A 12,022-nucleotide genomic window follows, 5' to 3' on the forward strand; every position below is an offset into this window, starting at 1 on the left:
AATGTCTGTTTAGATCTTTGGCTCATTTTTTGATTGGGTCATTTATTTTTCTGGAATTGAGCTTCAGGAGTTGCTTATATATTTTTGAGATTAATCCTTTGTCTGTTTCTTCATTTGCTATTATTTTCTCCCATTCTGAAGGCTGTCTTTTCACCTTGCTTATAGTTTCCTTTGTTGTGCAAAAGCTTTTAAGTTTCATTAGGTCCCATTTGCTTATTTTTGCTTTTATTTCCAATATTCTGGGAGGTGGGTCATAGAGGATCCTGCTGTGATTTATGTCAGAGGGTGTTTTGCGTATGTTCTCCTCTAGGAGTTTTATAGTTTCTGGTCTTACATTTAGATCTTTAATCCATTTTGAGTTTTTTTTGTGTGTGTGTATGGTGTTAGAAAGTGTTCTAGTTTCATTCTTTTACGAGTGGTTGACCAGTTTTCCTAGCACCCCTTGTTAAAGAGGTTGTCTTTTTCCATTGTATATTCTTGCCTCCTTTGTCAAAGATAAGGTGTCCGTAGGTTCGTGGATTTATCTCTGGGCTTTCTATTTTGTTCTATCGATCTATATTTCTGTCTTTGTGCCAGTACCATACTGTCTTGATGACTGTGGCTTTGTAGTAGAGCCTGAATTCAGACAGGTTGATTCCTCCAGTTCCATTCTTCTTTCTCAGGATTGCTTTGGCTATTCGAAGTTTTTTGTATTTCCATACAAATTGTGAAATTATTTGTTCTAGTTCTGTGAAGAATACCGTTGGTAGCTTGATAGGGATTGCATTGAATCTGTAGATTGCTTTGGGTAGTATACTCATTTTCACAATGTTGATTCTTCCAATCCATGAATTTGGTATATTTCTCCATCTATTTGTGTCCTCTTTGATTTCTTTCTTCAGTGTTTTATAGTTTTCTATGTATGGGTCTTTTGTTTCTTTCGGTAGATATACTCCTAAGTATTTTATTCTTTTTGTTGCAATGATGAATGGTATTGTTTCCTTAATTTCTCTTTTTGTTTTCTCATTGTTAGTGTATAGGAATGCAAGGGATTTCTGTGTGTTAATTTTATATCCTGCAACTTTACTATATTCATTGATTAGCTCTAGTAATTTTCTGGTAGAGTCTTTAGGGTTTTCTATGTAGAGCATCATGTCATCTGCAAACAGTGAGAGTTTCACTTTTTCTTTTCCCATCTGGGTTCTTTTTATTTCTTTTTCTGCTCTGATGACTGTGGCCAACACTTCCAACACTATGTTGAATAGTAGTGGTGAGAGTGGGCACCCTTGTCTTGTTCCTGATTTAGGGGAAATGCTTTCAATTTTTCACCATTGAGGATAGTGTTTGCTGTGGGTTTGTCATATATAGCTTTTATTATGTAGAGGTATGTTCCTTCTATTCCTGCTTTTCGGAGAGTTTTAATCATAAATGAGTGTTGAATTTTGTCAAAGGCTTTCTCTGCATCCATTGAGATAATCATATGGTTTTTATCTTTCAATTTGTTAATGTGGTGTATTACATTGATTCATTTGTGGATATTAAAGAATCCTTGCGTTCCTGGGATAAAGCCCACTTGGTCATGATGTATGATTTTTTTAATATGTTGTTGGATTCTGTTTGCTAGAATTTTGTTAAGGATTTTTGCATCTATGTTCATCAGTGATATTGGCCTGTAGTTTTCTTTTTTTGTGGCATCTTTGTCTGGTTTTGGAATTAGGATGATGGTGGCCTCATAGAATGAGTTTGAAAGTTTACCTTCTTCTGCAATTTTCTGGAAGAGTTTGAGTAAGATAGGTGTTAGCTCTTCTCTAAATTTTTGGTAGAATTCAGCTGTGAAGAATATGGAATGCTTCACAAATTTGCGTGTCATCCTTGCACAGGGGCCATGCAATCTTCTCTGTATCGTTCCAATTTTAGTATATGTGCTGCTGAAGCAAGCACTGCAGTATTGTTCTTTACAACATTGGTCTTTACTTCTATCACCCGTCACATCCACAACTGGGTTTTGTTTTCACTGGGGCTCTGTCTTTTCCTTGTTTCTGTAGTTATTTCTTCACTGATCTCCAGGAGCATATTGGGTACCTACAAACCTGGGGAGTTCATCTTTCATTGTTATATCTTTTTGCCTTTTCATACTGTTCATTGGGTTCTCAAGGCAAGAATACTGAAGTCGTTTGCCATTTCCTTCTCCAGTGAACCACATTTTGTCAGAACTTCCCGCCATGACCCATCCGTCTTGGGTGGCCCTACATGGCATGACTCATAGTTTCACTGAGTTAGAGAAGGCTGTGGTCCATGTGATCAGTTTGGTTAGTTTTCTGTGATTGTGATTTTCATTCTGTTTGCCCTCTGATGAATAAGGATAGCACTCAGTGCATCTAACATAATTGTTCAAGTTTCATACCCAGTGCTTGATGCTAACTGATTGTGGAAACCAGGACTGTCCTTTCTGTAACCTGCTCAACTCCTACTACCTGTGTGTTTCTAACTCTGTGCTCTTCTGTGTGATTCCTAGCATTTAAACTGTTCCACTTTTTGTGTTCATAGCCTGTCCATCATTTAAAACCCTATTTCAGGGCTACCTTCTTTTCCCTGACTTCTCATCATGGTTTCCTATTACACTTGTTTGAGTCAGACTATGACTACTTATTAAGGACTGTTTATTTAGTACAGTTTCTGTATATTTCACTTTAACACTTTAAGAACACTTATTTTTTCATGGTTTTGTTCTTGTAAGACTTATCAGTAAGTGATAGACTTTGTGTGAGAAAGTACATGTCTGCACATCTAGCACAGTGCCTGGAAAGTGGCCTGTGGTCAGTAAGCAGTTAGTGCTTCTTCCCTGACTCCCTGATGCCTTTGGGAATTCTTGAGTGGCTATCATTGAAATTATCTGAGTTATGTTATAATAATAATAATCTGTTTTATCTTTTGATTTTGGGGGGAAATGTGTGACTGAGATCACTCTGCACTTTCCTTCTCTTTGGATGAGTTTGATTACATGTGGATGTGTTTTTCTCAGAGTATGGTTTTGTGACAGTGCTTCAATATTGAAGTCTCAGACTTCCCTGGCAATCCAGTGATTAAGACTCTTCTTCCTCTGTGGGGGTGCTGGCTCAATACCTGGTTGGGGAACTACGGTCCCACATTCCATGTGGTGCAGCCAAAAAATTTAAAAAAATATATTGAGGTCTCAGGGTCTACATTGAAATATCACAGAATCATTGATGATAGAAGGAATGTATACATAGTTCATGTCCTGTAGTTCTATATAAAGCTTGGGGTTTCTTGGAATATGATCTTTACTTTTTTTTTTTTTTTTAAGCAGCTAGCCAACCAACACTGTTAAGGCAGTGTTTATATATGTGTTTCCTTTTCTCTGAGTGGAAGAACAATTCAACATTGTGCAGCCTTTGTGCTCATAGATGATAAAGGGCAGTAAATTGTGCTTGTCTTGAATACCCACTTCTGTTGGTTTAGTACAAATGTAGTATCTGTGCTGGTTTCTAGGCAGCAGTCTGAAACTTGGAACAGAAAATAACTGATATGTCTGCATAAACAACACACTTAATCTTTGGTAAAGTAATTTTATCAAGTGATAAAAATTGTAGATAGTATGTTTCTAAAACTTGTCAGGCATAAACTCCAGTTTTCTTGCCCTTACTTGAACACATGTATGTGTGTGTGTATGTATATGTGTGTGTGTGTGTGTGTATATGTGTGTGTTATATATCTATGTATATGTGTATATTAATGTGATATATATATATATATGTATATATATATATATAAAAGCTTCTTTATCCATTCATCTTTTGATGGACACTTAGGTTGCTTCCTAAGTGTCCATCAAATAAATAATGTTGCTATGAACATTGGGAGGCAGGTATCATTTCAAATTATTGTTTTTGTTTTTTTTTTCAAACGTATACCCAGGAGTAGAACTGGTAGATCATATGGTAGTTCTATTTTTAATTTTTGAGACCCTCCATACTGTTTTCCACAGTGACTGCACCAATTTACATTTCCATCATTAGTATGTGAAAGTTCCCTTTTCTCTACATCCTTACCAATATGTGTTGTTTGTGTTTTTTGATGATAGCCATTCAGACAGGTGTGAGGTGATAGCTCACTGTGATTTTCATTTGCATTTCCCTGATGATTAGTGATGCTGAACATCTTTTCATGTGTCTGTTGGCCATCAGCTTTCCCCTTTGGAAAAATATTTATTCAGTTCTTCTGCCTCCTTTTTTATTTTTCACTCTGTGACATGGCTTGCAGGATCTTAGTTCGCTGACCAGGGACTGAACCCAGACCCTGGTAATGAAAGTGCCAAGTCCTAACCACTGTACTGCCAGGGAATTCCCTCCTTATTTATTTATTTATTTTTCCCTCCCCATTTAAAAAAATTTGTTTAAATGTTGCATTGTATGAACTGTTTATATATGTTGAATATTAATCCCTATCAGTCATATCATTTACAAATATTTTCTCCCATTTAGTAGGTTGTCTTTTTGTTTTGGTGGTTTCCTTTGCTGTGCAAAAGCTTTTGTCTACTTAGGTCCCATTTGTTTATTATTTGCTTTTGTTTCCTTTAGGAGATGGATCCAAAAATATTGCTTTGGTTTATGTCAAAGAGTGTTCTGTTTATATTTTCCTCTAGGAGTTTTATACTACAAAGCTATAGTAATTAAAACAATATGGTACTGGCATAAAAACAGACAGATAGATCAATGGAACAATATAGAGAGCTCAGGTATAAACCCACACTTATGGTCAATTAATCTATGACCCCAGAGGCAAGAATACACAATGGAGAGAAGACTGTCATTTCAATAAGTGGAACTGGGAAAACTGGATAGCTACTTGTAAAATAATGAAATTAGAACATTCTTTAGTACCATATTCAAAAATTTGTTGTTCTGTCGCTCAGTTGTGTCCAACTCTTTGTGACTCCATGGACTGCAGCGTGCCAGGCTTCCCTGTCACTCACCATCTCCTGGAGCTTGCTCAGACTCATGTCCATTGAGTTGGTGATGCCATTCAACTATCTCATCCTCTGTTGTCCCCTTCTCTTACCTCAGTCTTTCCCAGCATCAGGGTCTTTTCTAATAAGTTGGCTCTTTGCATTAGACCAAAGTATTGGAGCTTCAGCATCAGTCCTTCCAATGAATATTCAGTACTGATTTCCTTCAGGATTGACTAGGATTGACTGCAAGGAGATCCAAGGGACTCTTGCAGGCCAAGGGACTCTCAAGAGTCTTCTCCAACACCACAGTTCAAAAGAATCAATTCTTCTGCGCTCACCCTTCTTTATGGTCAACTCTCACATCCATATGTGACTACTGGAAAAACCATAGCTTTGACTAGACAGACCTTTGTTGGCAAAGTAATGTCTCTGCTTTTTAGCATGCTGTCTAGGTTTGCCATAACTTTTCTTCCAAGAAGCACGTGTCTTTTAATTTCATGGCTGCAGTCACCATCTGCAGTGATTTCTTGGAGTCCAAGAAAATAAATTCAAAAATAAAGACCTAAATAAAAAACCTAATATAAGACCAGAAACTATAAAACTCACACATTCTAAGTGGACAGATCAATGACTTTGAAAAATGTATTGTGCATAGAGCTCTTTAAACCACCAAACCAATTAAGATATAGGACATTTTAAATCTTCCCCCAAAGTTCACTCTTACACCTTGGCAGTTTCATAATGTCAGTCTCTTGCAGCCCTCTGTCCCAGGCAATTACTGGTCTGTCTGATTTCTATCAATATAAAATGGCTTTGTCTCACTTGAACTTTTGTACAAATCAAATTACTGAGTATGTACTCTTTATTTCCAGTTTCTTTCAATTTGCATAATATCTGTGAGGTTCATTTGTATTACATTGATTTGTCTTTTTAATTGAGGGTATTTAATCCATTTACATTTAATATTATCTTTGAAATATTTGGGTTTCAGTGTACTGTCTTTTTTTTTTTTTCATTCCATTTTTTTATCTCTACTTTTTCCTCTGTTACTCATTCCTTGACTTCTTTTAATTGATTTGAATTGTTCTTTTGCATGTGTGTTTCATTTTATTTCCTCTGTTGATATCTTAGCTCTACCTTTTATTATTTTTAGCGGTTGCCTAGGGCTTACAATATATATCCTAACGTAGCATAGTCTGTGTGTTAATAAAAGTAATATTCTACCTTAATTGTGTTTCCTAAATCCTTTACATACATCATACTTCTCATTTCACAAATATAATAATGTTGATCAGAATTATTCCATTTATACCCTTTCTTAAATTCACTTTTTCATTTAAAATCACTCAAATGACCTTCCCTTTTATTTATTTTTTTTCTGGTACTAAGTCACCTCTTAGAAATTAAAAGGTGCTTACTCCTTGGAAGAAAATCTATGACCAACATAGACAGCATATTAAAAAGCAAGAACATTACTTTGCCAACAAAAATCCATTTAGTCAAAGCTATGTTTTTTCCAGTAGTCATGTATGGATGTGAGAGATGGACTATAAAGAAAACTGAGTGCCAAAGAATTGATGCTTTGAACTGTGGTGTTGGAGAAGACTCTTGAGAGTCCCTTGGACAGCAAGGAGATCCAACCAGTCCATCCTAAAGGAAATCAATCCTGAATATTCATTGAAAGGACTGATGCTGAAGCTGAAATACTTTGGCCACCTAAGGCAAAGAACTGACTCATTTGAAAAGACCCTGATGCTGGGAAAGATTGAAGGAAGGAGGAGAAAGGGATGACAGAGGATGAGATGGTTGGATGGCATCACCAACTCAGTGGACATGAGTTTGAGTAAGTTCTGGGAGTTGGTGATGGACAGGGAAGCCTGGCATGCTGCAGTCCACAGGGTCACAAATAATCAGACAGGATTGAGTGACTGAATTTATTGAAGTACCTCCTAACGTGGCTTATCAAGTTCATTATGTTTTGAATCTTGTCTACATCTCTAAATTAACCTACTACTGCTTCAACTCCAGGGATACTGATTTTCTTAGCATACTTCAAATATATCTGACTGTTTGAAACTTTTGTGTCTTATATAAATTGTTCTTTCTGTCTGGAATACCCATTCTTTCTTGTCATTTACACCCAACCCTAGGCAGGTTGATAAGTTTGGGGTCCCCAAGGAGGAGAAAGGGGACTGGGGTTCTCAAGGAGGAGATAGGGGTCTGAAATTCTCAAGGAGGAGGAGAGGACCAAGGTCTTTTTTTTTTTTTCTCTTTACATTCCATAGTCTTAGTCACATAAAATGTTTTTTGCTTTAAACTGATAATTACACAACAAAAAAAACCTCAGTTTAAACTCTCTACTAAGGATTATAAAGCAACGTTTCCTGATTGAAGACAGTTTCTATTTCTTGAAAACCTTCTGACTAATCCTGTTATCTTAAATGTATATTATGTGAGTGTGTCTGGTAAAATCTTTCTATTGTTAAGTTCTAATACTCTTATCTTAAATGTAAACTGTGGGAGTGGGTCTGGTAAAATTTTTCAACCTTGAGACATTCTTTTTATTTATTGTAACAACTAATTTAAAAAGTGTATAGCTCCCTTGCTAAAGACTAGCACGTGTGGAGGGGGGCACTCTCCGATCCCCTTCTGATGTCTGCGTCCGAAGCTTCCTTGACACAGAGAAGGCTTACTTTAATCACTTGATCACTCTTGAGTGATCAAGCTTGGTCCCTGGTCCGAGATCATGAATCCAGCATCATTCACCATAAGCTATCAGACCCCTAGTCTAGCCTTCAAGATTCTTTACTTGATGGTGAAGTAGCATGGGGCATCATGGGATTTTGACCAGCAGTCAAACATGTGAAAAAGAAGAAATGATGGGGAGTTATTGCCCTGGGGGACACCACTGAACGATGAAGAAGAGGTGGTGGTGGTTTAGTCGCTAAGTCGTGTCCGACTCTTGAGACCCCATGGACTGTAGCCCACCAGGCTCCTCTGTCCATGGGATTTTCCAGGCAAGAATACTGGAGTGGGTTGCCATTTCCTTCTCCAGGGGATCTTCCCAACCCAGGAATCGAACCCAGGTCTCCTGCATTGCAGGCAGTTTCTTTACCAACTGACCTATGAAGGAAGTCCGTGAAGAACAGAGTAATGGGTAAATGCTTTGTGCTTTCTTTCCCTGAGAGGTTATTAGTGTGTCCTATAAGACTCAGTATCCAACCTTCTGTATCAGTGGCCAGTCAATTCAATAACAAATCTTTTTTGACTCTCCTTCCTTCCCCCCTTTGTTCCTTCTTCCCCAAATTTTGTTCCCTGAAACATACTTCTTTGTCTTAGTACCTTAGAACAAAGGTACTTTGTTCTGAGGAACCCAGGCTGAGAAAATACAATTATTACCTGTACAACAAGTACAATGCCCATAACTTCCTCCAGACCAGTGATTTTTTTTTTTCCAGACATCTTAAGGCAGTACGTTATTAAGCCCTAAAATATACAGCTGGTAAAAGTAGAGCAGTTCTGATTAGAATGAGAATGAGGCCAAGGTTTTGTAAAACAAAAAACAATACACTAATTAAGTTGTGAACTTCATGAGAATTAGAAAATGTCGTATTAATCTTTGACTCCTAAGAACCCGGTATAGCTCTGGCTCCCAGCAGGTAGTCAATAATATTTATTCCACTGAACTACATTTAATTGAGGGAAGCTTAAGTCTAGACAATATAAATAATTTTATCTAGTCTACTGTGATTATGGATACAAGAACAAAACAAATACAGTTCTAATACTTTTTCTGGAAACATGAGGTTTATTAGGAAAGGCAATAAAATGTTTTCTGCAAGCTTAAGTTTTTCTATTCTTCACTTTGTATATTAATTTTCAGGTGGATGTCCAGACTTTTATGTCATCAGTAACAAATTGAAATAGAATTTTTAAAGATCCTCTACATTCTTGAAATTGTTTATTAATAAAAGTGAAAAGGATGGGAAAGTTATTTATAATTATTTTATTATTATCAGTGTGGGAAGAGTGAGATAGTAAAGCTAACATCTAGAAAGTAAATATACCACTACAGAATCAAAGAGCCACAAATGGAGCCTCTTCTTACATAGTGTGTTGATAGTCAGTATTGAAGGGTGTCATCATTTCTTAAGCATGACAAAAAATCCAGAGGGATAGATTTCTTGAATTAGTTATTGTGAACAAGATTTTCTGAGCATTCAGAGGTGGGGGAGAAGTGAAAAAAGAAAAAAATGACCTGGAAATTTATGCTCTTAAAAAATTTAGCAGGATATATTTTTATATGAATAAGGTACTTTATCAATTGGTTCATCAATTCACCTACTCACTCACCCACCCACTCATTATAATGGTGTTAAGATCAGCATTTAAAAACCTTCCATGAGAATCTGTTCTTTACCATCAATTAATGAATTTTTAAAATTATGTTTCTTTAAATAAGAACTTTTATGGATAGCAAGTTAGTGACTGAGTTTCATTTCCTTTATTGTAATCATTGGACTTATTTATGAAAGTTGCGAGGAAAATATAGTGTTAAAATACAGCTATCCAATCATTCAGCATACATGTCAGTAATATATACTTTGTACTGAGTGCTGAGGATTCAGTGGTAAATATAGTTAAATAGATTTCAGAGATGGGAGGAACACCAAGATATGTTATAAGAAGGGCTGGTAAGGCATAGTTACTGTCTATGAGACACAGACATGGAGAAAGGTTGTGACTTGTCCAAGGTTACAGAGCTTGTAAATTATTCCTCAGAATATATAATGTTATTTTTAGGTATAATTTTGATTTGCATGAATCTTCTAAGCATTACTGAATGATATCTATCAAGACAGCCAATGGCAAAAGGATTGTTGCACAAATGAGAAGCCTCCTAAAAAAACCCACTACTCTTTGGAAGAGGAAAGGGTTAGGGCTTCCCTGGTGTCTCAGATGGTAAAGAATCCACCTGCATGCAGGAGATCTGGGGTTCAATTCCTGGGTCAGTAAGATCTCCTGGAGAAGGGGATGGCAACCTACTCCACTATTCTTGCCTGGGAAATCCCATAAACAGAGGAGCCTAGTGGGCTACAGTCCTTGGGGTTGCAGAGAGCCAGACATGACTGAGTGACTAACATATATAGGATGGCGTGGGGGGAAAAATTTAGGATCATTTCAGTTCATCTAAAAATCTTTCAAACTTGAGTCTTTTCCCTATTGTGTTGCATATGGCTTAAAGAGTTGAAAAATAAAGTGTTTGTTGAGAATCTAAAATGTGTTAAGTACTTTAATATCTGTTAACTCACTTAATATTCACAACCACACTGTGAAACATTGTACCATTAAGTATGATCAGCTGTTTCAGCTTGGTGTCAGGGTGTGCTGTCCTTAGTGATCATCATTGTCCAGAGTCCGACACACACACTCATGTTCAGTAACTGCTATTATGTGGTCACCCAGAGGTTAACAGGCCCAGGCAAACTGGTCCCTTCTCAACAAACTTATGAGTCTGGCTATAAATCAGGACATCAATTTACAAGTCTCTATGAAGAAATTAACTGCCAAGTAGACTAGATATTCATGTCAGCTTGTCAGAACCTTTTATTCCCTGAGAAAAAGAACACTTGGGAAATTAAAGACAGGAGGATGCCAAGGAAGTAAAAATTAGAAGAAAGTGAGTTGGATGCTCTTAATAAGGAGAGTGTCATGCAGTTACTGGAGCCCAGTGTTCCTTCTCTGCCATTGGAATATACTTTCCTGGCTGAGGGATCTGACTATTATTTTTACCCAATCATATCCCTCAGTCAGTATTGTCTATGATCATGGCCAGTTGTATACTCAGCCGCAGTAAGAGAAAATAGATAGGGAGAGCCTTAAACTTTGTTCCCCGAAGTCCTCTAGTTTGGGCCAAGCATCTGCAGGTGCTAGAAGAAGGAACAGAGAGGCATTTTATAGATTAATTATAATAATCAGGACAGAGATTATGACAGTGATAATATCTGATAGTGACTCAAGATTTATTATATGTTAGACATTGGGCTAAGAGCTTTACATCAACTTCCTAACTTAAGTCTCATGACAACCATCTCCAATGAACACTTAATATTCTTGTTTTATATAGATGAGGAAACAGAAGTTTAGAAATGTTAAAAATTAATTCACTGGTAAGTGGGTAGTCCAAACCAGTGGATTGGGGGTATCTCAAGGTTAATGTGTCCAAAGCTGACATCTTCATTTCTTCTTAAAACACATTCCTCTTCCAGGTCTGAAGCCTCTGGGTACTAGATCCCTCCCTCCATCTCTCCCTCCCTCCCTCCTTCTGTTCTTCTCTCTCTCTCCCTACATCTATCCTTCTTTCCTTCTCTTCTTCACTCCCTTCACTCTCAGTTCCTAACATTGGAAAATACAGTAAACTTTACCTCCCAAATACATAGTGGAGTTTTTCCCTTTCCTTGACCACCCTAATCCAGTTATAGACCACCTCCTGCAGTTGCTAGGCTCCCCCTGCCCCACAAACCAAGCGTTGTCCAAAGAGTGGTATTCTTCTTTGTATAGGTAAAATTTATGTAACATGAAGTCAGTCATTTTAACCATGTAAAAAGTATACAATTGAGTGACTTTTCATATATTCAGAATGTTTTGCAGCTATCGCTGCTATCTAATTCTAGAACACTTTCAAAAAGAAACCCTGATCTGTTAAACACTTTCCATTCTTCTTCCCCTGAAAACCAGTGATCTGCTTTCTGTCTTCATGAATTTGTCTATTCTGGACATTTCGTGTAAATGGAATCATATTTTGTGGCCTTTTTAAAAAAAATTTTGTGGCTTGTGTGTGTGGTTTCTTTCATGAGAAATGTTTTCAAGGTTCATCCTTGATGGAACATGTATCAGTCCTTAATTCCCATTTATGGCTGAGCGATATTTTATTGTATGAATATATCACATTTTGTTTATTCATCAGTTGATGGACATTTGGATTGCTTCCACTTTTTGGCTATTATGTATAATACTGTGAACATGTTTTAACACCTGTTTCAACTCACTAATCTTTTAAAAATGAAAATCATG

General features: G+C 36.9%; 1 protein-coding gene and 1 non-coding gene across 3 annotated transcripts in view; one reads left to right on the forward strand and one right to left on the reverse strand.

The window, feature by feature from the left end:
• SLC44A5 (solute carrier family 44 member 5) overlaps positions 1–12,022 on the forward strand; it is a 414,133-nt gene that overhangs the window by 57,265 nt on the left and 344,846 nt on the right. The gene's annotated exons all lie outside the window — the stretch shown is intronic.
• Positions 1,815–1,920, reverse strand: LOC122678475. Its single transcript, XR_006336145.1, has one exon. It is a non-coding gene; the product is annotated as a U6 spliceosomal RNA (small nuclear RNA).

The sequence above is a fragment of the Cervus elaphus genome, chromosome 20 (assembly GCF_910594005.1).
Source record: "Cervus elaphus chromosome 20, mCerEla1.1, whole genome shotgun sequence".
NCBI lineage: Eukaryota > Metazoa > Chordata > Mammalia > Artiodactyla > Cervidae > Cervus > Cervus elaphus.